Consider the following 14,693-nt stretch of genomic DNA (forward strand, 5'->3'; position numbering starts at 1 on the left):
CTTTATTCATTCCCATTGCCACCTCACCACGCATGGAATAACATCCCCCTCCCCCCTCGTGTGTGTGAGGTAGCGCTAGGAAAAGACAACAAAGGCCCCATTCGTTCACACTCAGTCTCTACCTGTCATGCAATAATGCCCGAAACCACAGCTCCCTTTCCACATCCAGGCCCCACAGAACTTTCCATGGTTTACCCCAGACGCTTCACATGCCCTGATTCAATCCATTGACAGCACGTCGACCCTGGTATACCACATCGATCCAATTCACTCTATTCCTTGCCCGCCTTTCACCCTCCTGCATGTTCAGGCCCCGATCACTCAAAATCGTTTTCACTCCATCTTTCCACCTCCAATTTGGTCTCCCACTTCTCCTCATTCCCTCCACCTCCGACACATATATCCTCTTGGTCAATCTTTCCTCACTCATTCTCTCCATATGCCCAAACTATTTCAAAACACCCTCTTCTGCTCTCTCAACCACGCTCTTCTTATTTCCACACATCTCTCTTACCCTTACATTCCTTACTTGATCAAACTACCTCACACCACATATTGTCCTCAAACATCTCATTTCCAACACATCCACCCTCCTGCGCACAACTCTATCTATAGCCCACGCCTCGCAACCATACAACATTGTTGGAACCACTGTTCCTTCAAACATACCCATTTTTGCTTTCCGACATAATGTTCTCGACTTCCACACATTCTTCAAGGCCCCCAGGATTTTTGCCCCCTTCCCCACCCTATGATTCGCTTCCGCTTCCATGGTTCCATCCGCTGCCAGATCCACTCCCAGATATCTAAAACTCTTTACTTCCTCCAGTTTTTCTCCATTCAAACTTACCTCCCAATTGACTTGACCCTCAACCCTACTGTACCTAATAATGTTGCTCTTATTCACATTTACTCTTAACTTTCTTCTTTCACACACTTTACCAAACTCAGTCACCAGCTTCTGCAGTTTCTCGCATGAATCAGCCACCAGCGCTGTATCATCAGCGAACAACAACTGACTCACTTCCCAAGCTCTCTCATCCCCAACAGACTGCATACTTGCCCCTCTTTCCAAAACTCTTGCATTCACCTCCCTAACAACCCCATCCATAAACAAATTAAACAACCATGGAGACATCACACACCCCTGCCGCAAACCTACATTATACCTCTGTGGAAGGTATTAAGAATATATGGTGTGGGAGGCAAGTTGTTAGAAGCAGTGAAAAGTTTTTATCGAGGATGTAAGGCATGTGTACGTGTAGGAAGAGAGGAAAGTGATTGGTTCTCAGTGAATGTAGGTTTGCGGCAGGGGTGTGTGATGTCTCCATGGTTGTTTAATTTGTTTATGGATGGGGTTGTTAGGGAGGTGAATGCAAGAGTTTTGGAAAGAGGGGCAAGTATGAAGTCTGTTGGGGATGAGAGAGCTTGGGAAGTGAGTCAGTTGTTGTTCGCTGATGATACAGCGATGGTGGCTGATTCATGTGAGAAACTGCAGAAGCTGGTGACTGAGTTTGGTAAAGTGTGTGAAGAAGAAAGTTAAGAGTAAATGTGAATAAGAGCAAGGTTATTAGGTACAGTAGGGTTGAGGGTCAATTCAATTGGGAGGTGAGTTTGAATGGAGAAAAACTGGAGGAAGTGAAGTGTTTTAGATATCTGGGAGTGGATCTGGCAACGGATGGAACCATGGAAGCGGAAGTGGATCATAGGGTGGGGGAGGGGGTGAAAATTCTGGGAGCCTTGAAGAATGTGTGGAAGTCGAGAACATTATCTCGGAAAGCAAAAATGGGTATGTTTGAAGGAATAGTGGTTCCAACAATGTTGTATGGTTGCGAGGCATGGACTATGGATAGAGTTGTGTGCAGGAGGATGGATGTGCTGGAAATGAGATGTTTGAGGACAATGTATGGTGTGAGGTGGTTTGATCGAGTAAGTAACGTAAGGGTAAGAGAGATGTGTGGAAATAAAAAGAGTGTGGTTGAGAGAGCAGAAGAGGGTGTTTTGAAATGGTTTGGTCACATGGAGAGAATGAGCGAGGAAAGATTGACCAAGAGGATATATGTGTCGGAGGTGGAGGGAACGAGGAGAAGAGGGAGACCAAATTGGAGGTGGAAAGATGGAGTGAAAAAGATTTTGTGTGATCGGGGCCTGAACATGCAGGAGGGTGAAAGGAGGGCAAAGAATAGAATGAATTGGAGCGATGTGGTATACCGGGGTTGACGTGCTGTCAGTGGATTGAATCAAGGCATGTGTATGGGGGTGGGTTGGGCCATTTCTTTCGTCTGTTTCCTTGCGCTACCTCACAAACACGGGAGACAGCGACAAAGCAAAAAAAAAAAATTATTATTATTATACTTAGAAAAGCAAATGGATTTGTATGTAGCATTTATGGATCTGGAGAAGGCATATGATAGAGTTGATAGAGATGCTCTGTGGAAGGTATTAAGAATATATGGTGTGGGAGGCAAGTTGTTAGAAGCAGTGAAAAGTTTTTATCGAGAATGTAAGGCATGTGTACGTGTAGGAAGAGAGGAAAGTGATTGGTTCTCAGTGAATGTAGGTTTGCGGCAGGGTTGTGTGATGTCTCCATGGTTGTTTAATTTGTTTATGGATGGGGTTGTTAGGGAGGTGAATGCAAGAGTTTTGGAAAGAGGGGCAAGTATGAAGTCTGTTGGGGATGAGAGAGCTTGGGAAGTGAGTCAGTTGTTCGCTGATGATACAGCGCTGGTGGCTGATTCATGTGAGAAACTGCAGAAGCTGGTGACTGAGTTTGGTAAAGTGTGTGAAAGAAGAAAGTTAAGAGTAAATGTGAATAAGAGCAAGGTTATTAGGTACAGTAGGGTTGAGGGTCAAGTCAATTGGGAGGTGAGTTTGAATGGAGAAAAACTGGAGGAAGTGAAGTGTTTTAGATATCTGGGAGTGGATCTGGCAGCGGATGGAACCATGGAAGCGGAAGTGGATCATAGGGTGGGGGAGGGGGCGAAAATTCTGGGAGCCTTGAAGAATGTGTGGAATTCGAAAACATTATCTCGGAAAGCAAAAATGGGTATGTTTGAAGGAATAGTGGTTCCAACAATGTTGTATGGTTGCGAGGCGTGGGCTATGGATAGAGTTGTGCGCAGGAGGATGGATGTGCTGGAAATGAGATGTTTGAGGACAATGTGTGGTGTGAGGTGGTTTGATCGAGTAAGTAACGTAAGGGTAAGAGAGATGTGTGGAAATAAAAAGAGCGTGGTTGAGAGAGCAGAAGAGGGTGTTTTGAAATGGTTTGGGCACAAGGAGAGAATGAGTGAGGAAAGATTGACCAAGAGGATATATGTGTCGGAGGTGGAGGGAACGAGGAGAAGAGGGAGACCAAATTGGAGGTGGAAAGATGGAGTGAAAAAGATTTTGTGTGATCGGGGCCTGAACATGCAGGAGGGTGAAAGGAGGGCAAGGAATAGAATGAATTGGAGCGATGTGGTATACCGGGGTTGACGTGCTGTCAGTGGATTGAATCAAGGCATGTGAAGCGTCTGGGGTAAACCATGGAAAGCTGTGTAGGTATGTATATTTGCGTGTGTGGACGTATGTATATACATGTGTATGGGGGTGGGTTGGGCCATTTCTTTCGTCTGTTTCTTTGCGCTACCTCGCAAACGCGGGAGACAGCGACAAAAAAAAAATATATATATATTTATTTAATACTTTAATACAAAGGTTTGTTGAATGTGTTTGATGATAGAGTGGCAGATATAGGGTGTTTTGGTCGAGGTGGTGTGCAAAGTGAGAGGGTTATGGAAAATGATTTGGTAAACAGAGAAGAGGTAGTGAAAGCTTTGCGGAAGATGAAAGCCGGCAAGGCAGCAGGTTTGGATGGTATTGCAGTGGAATTTATTAAAAAAAGGGGTGACTGTATTGTTGACTGGTTGGTAAGGTTATTTAATGTATGTATGACTCATGGTGAGGTGCCTGAGGATTGGCGGAATGCGTGCATAGTGCCATTGTACAAAGGCAAAGGGGATAAGAGTGAGTGCTCAAATTACAGAGGTATAAGTTTGTTGAGTATTCCTGGTAAATTATATGGGAGGGTATTGATTGAGAGGGTGAAGGCATGTACAGAGCATCAGATTGGGGAAGAGCAGTGTGGTTTCAGAAGTGGTAGAGGATGTGTGGATCAGGTGTTTGCTTTGAAGAATGTATGTGAGAAATACTTAGAAAAGCAAATGGATTTGTATGTAGTATTTATGGATCTGGAGAAGGCATATGATAGAGTTGATAGAGATGCTCTGTGGAAGGTATTAAGAATATATGGTGTGGGAGGAAAGTTGTTAGAAGCAGTGAAAAGTTTTTATTGAGGATGTAAGGCATGTGTACGTGTAGGAAGAGAGGAAAGTGATTGGTTTTCAGTGAATGTAGGTTTGCGGCAGGGGTGTGTGATGTCTCCATGGTTGTTTAATTTGTTTATGGATGGGGTTGTTAGGGAGGTAAATGCAAGAGTTTTGGAAAGAGGGGCAAGTATGAAGTCTTTTGGGGATGAGAGAGCTTGGGAAGTGAGTCAGTTGTTGTTCGCTGATGATACAGCGCTGGTGGCTGATTCATGTGAGAAACTGCAGAAGCTGGTGAATGAGTTTGGTAAAGTGTGTGGAAGAAGAAGGTTAAGAGTAAATGTGAATAAGAGCAAGGTTATTAGGTACAGTAGGGTTGAGGGTCAAGTCAATTGGGAGGTGAGTTTGAATGGAGAAAAACTGGAGGAAGTGAAGTGTTTTAGATATCTGGGAGTGGATCTGGCAGCGGATGGAACCATGGAAGGTGAAGTGGATCATAGGGTGGGGGAGGGGGCGAAAATTCTGGGGGCCTTGAAGAATGTGTGGAAGTCGAGAACATTATCTCGGAAAGCAAAAATGGGTATGTTTGAAGGAATAGTGGTTCCAACAATGTTGTATGGTTGCGAGGCGTGGGCTATGGATAGAGTTGTGCACAGGAGGATGGATGTGCTGGAAATGAGATGTTTGAGGACAATGTGTGGTGTGAGGTGGTTTGATCGAGTGAGTAACGTAAGGGTAAGAGAGATGTGTGGAAATAAAAAGAGCGTGGTTGAGAGAGCAGAAGAGGGTGTTTTGAAGTGGTTTGGGCACATGGAGAGAATGAGTGAGGAAAGATTGACCAAGAGGATATATGTGTCGGAGGTGGAGGGAACGAGGAGAAGAGGGAGACCAAATTGGAGGTGGAAAGATGGAGTGAAAAAGATTTTGTGTGATCGGGGCCTGAACATGCAGGAGGGTGAAAGGAGGGCAAGGAATAGATTGAATTGGAGCGATGTGGTATACCGGGGTTGACGTGCTGTCAGTGGATTGAATCAAGGCATGTGAAGCGTCTGGGGTAAACCATGGAAAGCTGTGTAGGTATGTATATTTGCGTGTGTGGACGTATGTATATACATGTGTATGGGGGGGGTTGGGCCATTTCTTTCGTCTGTTTCCTTGCGCTACCTCGCAAACGCGGGAGACAGCGACAAAGTATAAAAAAAAAAAAAAAAAAAAAAAAAAAAAAAAAAAAAATGGGAAACATAAGGAGTCACGCGGGGAGTGCTCATCCTCCTCGTAGACTCAGATGGGGGTGTCTAAATGTTTGTGGATGTAACCAAGATGTGAAAAAAGGAGAGATAGGTAGTATGTTTGAGGAAAGGAACCTGGATGTATTGGCTCTGAGTGAAACGAAGCTCAAGGGTAAAGGGGAAGAGTGGTTTGGGAATGTCTTGGGAGTAAAGTCAGGGGTTAGTGAGAGGACAAGAGCAAGGGAAGGAGTAGCAGTACTCCTGAAACAGGAGTTGTGGGAGTATGTGATAGAATGTAAGAAAGTAAATTCTCGATTAATATGGGTAAAACTGAAAGTTGATGGAGAGAGATGGGTGATTATTGGTGCATATGCACTTGGGCATGAGAAGAAAGATCATGAGAAGCAAGTGTTTTGGGAGCAGCTGAATGAGTGTGTTAGTGGTTTGGATGCACAAGAGCGGGTTATAGTGATGGGTGGTTTGAATGCAAAGGTGAGTAATGTGGCAGTTGAGGGAATAATTGGTATACATGGGGGGTTCAGTGTTGTAAATGGAAATGGTGAAGAGCTTGTAGATTTATTTGCTGAAAAAGGACTGGTGATTGGGAATACCTGGTTTAAAAAGCAAGATATACATAAGTATACGTATGTAAGTAGGAGAGATGGCCAGAGAGCATTATTGGATTACGTGTTAATTGACAGGCGCGCGAAAGAGAGACTTTTGGATGTTAATGTGCTGAGAGATGCAACTGGAGAGATGTCTGATCATTATCTTGTGGAGGCTAAGGTGAAGATTTGTATGGGTTTTCAGAAAAGAATGAATGTTGGGGTGAAGAGGGTGGTGAGAGTAAGTGAGCTTGGGAAGGAGACTTGTGTGAGGAAGTACCAGGAGAGACTGAGTACAGAATGGAAAAAGGTGAGAACAATGGAAGTAAGGGGAGTGGGGGAGGAATGGGATGTATTTAGGGAATCAGTGATGGATTGCGCAAAAGATGCTTGGGCATGAGAAGCGTGGGAGGTGGGTTGATTAGAAAGGGTAGTGAGTGGTGGGATGAAGAAGTAAGATTATTAGTGAAAGAGAAGAGAGAGGCGTTTGGACGATTTTTGCAGGGAAAAAATGCAATTGAGTGGGAGATGTATAAAAGAAAGAGACAGGAGGTCAAGAGAAAGGTGCAAGAGATGAAAAAGAGGTCAAATGAGAGTTGGGGTGAGAGAGTATCATTAAATTTTAGGGAGAATAAAAAGATGTTCTGGAAGGAGGTAAATAAAGTGCATAAGACAAAGGAGCAAATGGGAACTTCAGTGAAGGGCGCTAATGGGGAGGTGATAACAAGTAGTGGTGATGTGAGAAGGAGATGGAGTGAGTATATAGAAGGTTTGTTGAATGTGTTTGATGATAGAGTGGCAGATATAGGGAGTTTTGGTCAAGGTGGTGTGCAAAGTGAGAGGGTTAGGGAAAATGATTTGGTAAACAGAGAAGAGGTAGTAAAAGCTTTGCGGAAGATGAAAGCCGGCAAGGCAGCAGGTTTGGATGGTATTGCAGTGGAATCTATTAAAAAAGGGGGTGACTGTATTGTTGACTGGTTGGTAAGGTTATTTAATGTATGTATGACTCATGGTGAGGTGCCTGAGGATTGGCGGAATGCGTGCATAGTGCCATTGTACAAAGGCAAAGGGGATAAGAGTGAGTACTCAAATTACAGAGGTATAAGTTTGTTGAGTATTCCTGGTAAATTATATGGGAGGGTATTGATTGAGAGGGTGAAGGCATGTACAGAGCATCAGATTGGGGAAGAGCAGTGTGGTTTCAGAAGTGGTAGAGGATGTGTGGATCAGGTGTTTGCTTTGAAGAATGTATGTGAGAAATACTTAGAAAAGCAAATGGATTTGTATGTAGCATTTATGGATCTGGAGAAGGCATATGATAGAGTTGACAGAGATGCTCTGTTGAAGGTATTAAGAATATATGGTGTGGAAGGCAAGTTGTTAGAAGCAGTGAAAAGTTTTTGTCGAGGATGTAAGGCATGTGTACGTGTAGGAAGAGAGGAAAGTGATTGGTTCTCTGTGAATGTAGGTTTGTGGCAGGGGTGTGTGATGTCTCCATGGTTGTTTAATTTGATTATGGATGGGGTTGTTAGGGAGGTAAATGCAAGAATTTTGGAAAGAGGGGCAAGTGTGAAGTCTGTTGTGGATGAGAGAGCTTGAGAAGTGAGTCAGTTGTTGTTCGCTGATGATACAGCGCTAGTGGCTGATTCATGTGAGAAACTGCAGAAGCTGGTGACTGAGTTTGGTAAAGTGTGTGAAAGAAGAAAGTTAAGAGTAAATGTGAATAAGAGCAAGGTTATTAGGTACAGTAGGGTTGAGGGTCAAGTCAGTTGGGAGGTAAGTTTGAATGGAGAAAAACTGGAGGAAGTAAAGTGTTTTAGATATCTGGGAGTGGATCTGGCAGCGGATGGAACCATGGAAGCGGAAGTGGATCATAGGGTGGGGGAGGGGGCGAAAATTTTGGGAGCCTTGAAGACTGTGTGGAAGTCGAGAACATTATCTTGGAAAGCAAAAATGGGTATGTTTGAAGGAATAGTGGTTCTTCAATAGTCTTCAAGGCTCCCAGGATTTTCACCCCCTCCCCCACCCTATGATTCACTTCCGCTTCCATGGTTCCATCCGCTGCCAGATCCACTCCAAGATATCTAAAACCCTTTACTTCCTCCAGTTTTTCTCCATTCAAACTTACCTCCCAATTGACTTGACCCTCAACCCTACTGTACCTAATAACCTTGCTCTTATTCACATTTACTCTTAACTTTCTTCTTTCACACACTTTACCAAACTCAGTCACCAGCTTCTGCAGTTTCTCACATGAATCAGCCACCAGTGCTGTATCATCAGTGAACAACAACTGACTCAATTCCCAAGCTCTCTCATCCACAACAGACTTCATACTTGCCCCTCTTTCCAAAACTCTTGCATTCACCTCCCTAACAACCCCATCCATAAACAAATTAAACAACCATGGAGACATCACACACCCCTGCCGCAAACCTACATTCACTGAGAACCAATCACTTTCCTCTCTTCCTACACGTACACACACACACACACACATATGGGATGTATTTAGGGAATCAGTGATGGATTGCGCAAAAGATGCTTGTGGCATGAGAAGAGTGGGAGGTGGGTTGATTAGAAAGGGTAGTGAGTGGTGGGATGAAGAAGTAAGATTATTAGTGAAAGAGAAGAGAGAGGCATTTGGACGATTTTTGCAGGGAAAAAATGCAATTGAGTGGGAGATGTATAAAAGAAAGAGACAGGAGGTCAAGAGAAAGGTGCAAGAGGTGAAAAAAAGGGCAAATGAGAGTTGGGGTGAGAGAGTATCATTAAATTTTAGGGAGAATAAAAAGATGTTCTGGAAGGAGGTAAATAAAGTGCGTAAGACAAGGGAGCAAATGGGAACTTCAGTGAAGGGCGCAAATGGGGAGGTGATAACAAGTAGTGGTGATGTGAGAAGGAGATGGAGTGAGTATTTTGAAGGTTTGTTGAATGTGTTTGATGATAGAGTGGCAGATATAGGGTGTTTTGGTCGAGGTGGTGTGCAAAGTGAGAGGGTTAGGGAAAATGATTTGGTAAACAGAGAAGAGGTAGTGAAAGCTTTGCGGAAGATGAAAGCCGGCAAGGCAGCAGGTTTGGATGGTATTGCAGTGGAATTTATTAAAAAAGGGGGTGACTGTATTGTTGACTGGTTGGTAAGGTTATTTAATGTATGTATGACTCATGGTGAGGTGCCTGAGGATTGGCGGAATGTGTGCATAGTGCCATTGTACAAAGGCAAAGGGGATAAGAGTGAGTGCTCAAATTACAGAGGTATAAGTTTGTTGAGTATTCCTGGTAAATTATATGGGAGGGTATTGATTGAGAGGGTGAAGGCATGTACAGAGCATCAGATTGGGGAAGAGCAGTGTGGTTTCAGAAGTGGTAGAGGATGTGTGGATCAGGTGTTTGCTTTGAAGAATGTATGTGAGAAATACTTAGAAAAGCAAATGGATTTGTATGTAGCATTTATGGATCTGGAGAAGGCATATGATAGAGTTGATAGAGATGCTCTGTGGAAGGTATTAAGAATATATGGTGTGGGAGGCAAGTTGTTAGAAGCAGTGAAAAGTTTTTATCGAGGATGTAAGGCATGTGTACGTGTAGGAAGAGAGGAAAGTGATTGGTTCTCAGTGAATGTAGGTTTGCGGCAGGGGTGTGTGATGTCTCCATGGTTGTTTAATTTGTTTATGGATGGGGTTGTTAGGGAGGTAAATGCAAGAGTTTTGGAAAGAGGGGCAAGTATGAAGTCTGTTGGGGATGAGAGAGCTTGGGAAGTGAGTCAGTTGTTGTTCGCTGATGATATATGTATATACACATGTATATACATACGTCCACACACGCAAATATACATTCCTAAACAGCTTTCCATGGTTTACCCCACACGCTTCACATGCCTTGATTCAATCCACTGACAGCACGTCAACCCCGGTATACCACATCGCTCCAATTCACTCTATTCCTTGCCCTCCTTTCACCCTCCTGCATGTTCAGGCCCCGATCACACAAAATCTTTTTCACTCCATTTTTCCACCTCCAATTTGGTCTCCCTCTTCTCCTCGTTCCCTCCACCTCCGACACATATATTCTCTTGGTCAATCTTTCCTCACTCATTCTCTCCATGTGCCCGAACCATTTCAAAAGCACCCTCTTCTGCTCTCTCAACCACGCTCTTTTTATTTCCACACATCTCTCTTACCCTTACGTTACTTACTCGATCAAACCACCTCACACCACATATTGTCCTCAAACATCTCATTTCCAGCACATCCATCCTCCTGCGCACAACTCTATCCATAGCCCACGTCTCGCAACCATACAACATTGTTGGAACCACTATTCCTTCAAACATACCCATTTTTGCTTTCCGAGATAATGTTCTCGACTTCCACACATTCGTCAAGGCTCCCAGAATTTTCGCCCCCTCCCCCACCCTATGATCCACTTCCGCTTCCATGGTTCCATCCGCTGCCAGATCCACTCCCAGATATCTAAAACACTTCACTTCCTCCAGTTTTTCTCCATTCAAACTCACCTCCCAATTGACTTGACCCTCAACCCTACTGTACCTAATAACCTTGCTCTTATTCACATTTACTCTTAACTTTCTTCTTTCACACACTTTACCAAACTCAGTCACCAGCTTCTGCAGTTTCTCACATGAATCAGCCACCAGCGCTGTACCATCAGCGAACAACAACTGACTCACTTCCCAAGCTCTCTCATCCCCAACAGACTTCATACTTGCCCCTCTTTCCAAAACTCTTGCATTACCTCCCTAACAACCCCATCCATAAACAAATTAAACAACCATGGAGACATCACACACCCCTGCCGCAAACCTACATTCACTGAGAACCAGTCACTTTCCTCTCTTCCTACACGTACACATGCCTTACATCCTCGATAAAAACTTTTCACTGCTTCTAACAACTTGCCTCCCACACCATATATTCTTAATACCTTCACAGAGCATCTCTATCAACTCTATCATATGCCTTCTCCAGATCCATAAATGCTACATACAAATCCATTTGCTTTTCTAAGTATTTCTCACATACATTCTTCAAAGCAAACACCTGATCCACACATCCTCTACCACTTCTGAAACCACACTGCTCTTCCCCAATCTGATGCTCTGTACATGCCTTCACCCTCTCAATCAATATCCTCCCATATAATTTACCAGGAATACTCAACAAACTTATACCTCTGTAATTTGAGCACTCACTCTTATCCCCTTTGCCTTTGTACAATGGCACTATGCACGCATTCTGCCAATCCTCAGGCACCTCACCATGAGTCATACATACATTAAATAACCTTACCAACCAGTCAACAATACAGTCACCCCCTTTTTTAATAAATTCCACTGCAATACCATCCAAACCTGCTGCCTTGCCGGCTTTCATCTTCCGCAAAGCTTTTACTACCTCTTCTCTGTTTACCAAATCATCTTCCCTAACCCTCTCACTTTGCACACCACCTCAACCAAAACACCCTATATCTGCCACTCTATCATCAAACACATTCAACAAACCTTCAAAATACTCACTCCATCTCCTCACATCACCACTACATGTTATCACCTCCCCATTTGCGCCCTTCACTGAAGTTCCCATTTGCTCCCTTGTCTTACGCACTTTATTTACCTCCTTCCAGAACATCCTTTTATTCTCCCTAAAATTTAATGATACCCTCTCACCCTAACTCTCATTTGCCCTTTTTTTCACCTCTTGCACCTTTCTCTTGACCTCCTGTCTCTTTCTTTTATACATCTCCCACTCAATTTCATTTTTTCCCTGCAAAAATCGTCCAAATGCCTTTCTCTTCTCTTTCACTAATACTCTTACTTCTTCATCCCAATACTCACTACCCTTTCTAATCAACCCACCTCCCACTCTTCTCATGCCACAAGCATCTTTTGTGCAATCCATCACTGATTCCCTAAATACATCCCATTCCTCCCCCACTCCCCTTACTTCCATTGTTCTCACCTTTTTCCATTCTGTACTCAGTCTCTCCTGGTACTTCCTCACACAAGTCTCCTTCCCAAGCTCACTTACTCTCACCACCCTCTTCACCCCAACATTCACTCTTCTTTTCTGAAAACCCATACAAATCTTCACCTTAGCCTCCACAAGATAATGATCAGACATCCCTCCAGTTGCACCTCTCAGCACATTAACATCCAAAAGTCTCTCTTTCGCGCGCCTGTCAATTAACACGTAATCCAATAACGCTCTCTGGCCATCTCTCCTACTTACATAAGTATACTTATGTATATCTCGCTTTTTAAACCAGGTATTCCCAATCATCAGTCCTTTTTCAGCACATAAATCTACAAGCTCTTCACCATTTCCATTTACAACACTGAACACCCCATGTATACCAATTATTCCCTCAACTGCCACATTACTCACCTTTGCATTCAAATCACCCATCACTATAACCCGGTCTCGTGCATCAAAACCACTAACACACTCATTCAGCTGCTCCCAAAACACTTGCCTCTCATGATCTTTCTTCTCATGCCCAGGTGCATATGCACCAATAATCACCCATCTCTCTCCATCAACTTTCAGTTTTACCCATATTAATCGAGAATTTACTTTCTTACATTCTATCACATACTCCCACAACTCCTGTTTCAGGAGTATTGCTACTCCTTCCCTTGCTCTTGTCTTCTCACTAACCCCTGACTTTACTCCCAAGACATTCCCAAACCACTCTTCCCCTTTACCCTTGAGCTTCGTTTCACTCAGAGCCAAAACATCCAGGTTCCTTTCCTCAAACATACTACCTATCTCTCCTTTTTATATATATATATATATATATATATATATATATATATATATATATATATATATATATATATATATACCTTAATCAAAGCCAGGTACTCATTTTACTGACCAGCCCGTAGAGAAGGATGAACAGCTGGGTTAACTGTGTATAGGCTGTTACGACCAGGATTCTAACATTTTTTAACTCAACTTTAGGGGGCCCATGAATGCATCAAAGTCAGCAATGTTAACCACCACACCACAGAGGTTGATTTAAACTTACACTCTAAATAACATGTCTTAACTTTCTCTTCAACACTCTCCCAAACTCAGATACCAGCTTCTGCAGTTTCTCACTTAAATCCCACCAGTGCCATATCATCAGCAAATGACAACTGACTTATCTCTCTGACCCCTCTCCCACACAGCATTCCTGTTCCTCTTTCCAAGACCCTTGCATTCACCTACACATCACTCCCATCTATAAACAATTAAACAGCTATGGTGAAATCACACACCCCAGACACATACCCATTATCACCCGTAAACATACACCCTCCTTCTCTACCTTTATGAACATATGGCTTGCTCTTTTGATGAAAAATGATCTCTCGTGCAGTTTTCCCCCACACCAGATATTCAGAATATCTTCCACAAAGTGCATCTATTAAGTATATCATACACTTTCTCCCAAACTACAAACATCATACATAGGCCCTTCTGTTTCGCAGTGTTTCTTACACACATTCTTCAAATCTATCACCTGATCTGTATATTCTCTACCATTCCAGAAGCCAGTGTTCTTCTTTATCAGAAACTCTGCATGCCACCACCCTCCCATACAAATTACAAAGTCACACTCAACAACAAACTTGTACCTCTGTAATTGGAACAATCACTTTTGTCCCGCTCGTCATTATGTAGTGGCACTATTTAGGCATTATACTGATCATCAGGCTACTTTGCCATGAGTCGTACATGCATTGAAAATCCTAACAAACCAATCAGCAACAAAATAGCTGAACATTTTGGACTCTGTCTGCATGTCGTTACATTGCGAGTGAAATGTCACCTTTTGAGGGGTATTACCGTCATTAGCACAGAAAGGAATAGTCACATTCAGTAACATCTGACTCCGAATGCCTATTAAAGACATAGTATTACTATGAAATCTGATTTGTTTTTAGGTAGGAAAATGTTGCCGAAAAGCCAAGCCTGATGTATATTGCTTACAACCATTGAGGAACTGAAAGATCTTCGTATGCTACTGTGGTGACATGGGGGTTTTGTTTTTTCACACCATATCATCTCATGTTTTCATTTTCTCCTGGCAATTGGATGCTTTCAAAATGCTGCGCCTCAGTTGAGGACTAAGTGTTCAGCATCTCCACTGAAGTTGCATCTTGGGCATGGTCTTGTGATGTGTTGAACTGGTGTTAATTACAGAAAAATGGTCAGTGTCCAGAATGTAGTCGAAAGAGGATAGCTTACTTAGTTCTCGGTAGTGTACCTTCAGACAGGGTTATGTCTAGAGTGGAATGCAAGGGTGGTTGTATAGTGCTTGTCTGGTCATAAAAGTTTGTATGTGTTTTGTCAGTGTTGTGGTGTTTATGTGTACATGTGTTTATGAATAATGTATACATATGCACATATTTTTTTATTTATATATGTTGATAAAACAAAACATATGTGTTTATGTGTACATGTGTAAGTGTGTTCAAATGTTTATTTGCAAGTGTGTATTCTCTTTGTTTTTATATATGTTTGTAAATTGGTCTCGATTTA

The 14,693-nt window shown here is 43.0% G+C and overlaps 1 protein-coding gene across 1 annotated transcript in view; it reads left to right on the forward strand.

Annotated features, from left to right (window-relative positions):
• The window catches only part of Ndf (Nucleosome-destabilizing factor), a 224,419-nt gene that overhangs the window by 122,397 nt on the left and 87,329 nt on the right, over window positions 1-14,693 (forward strand). The window lies entirely within an intron of this gene.

This window comes from Panulirus ornatus, chromosome 15 (genome assembly GCF_036320965.1).
Source record: "Panulirus ornatus isolate Po-2019 chromosome 15, ASM3632096v1, whole genome shotgun sequence".
Taxonomy (NCBI): Eukaryota; Metazoa; Arthropoda; class Malacostraca; order Decapoda; family Palinuridae; genus Panulirus; species Panulirus ornatus.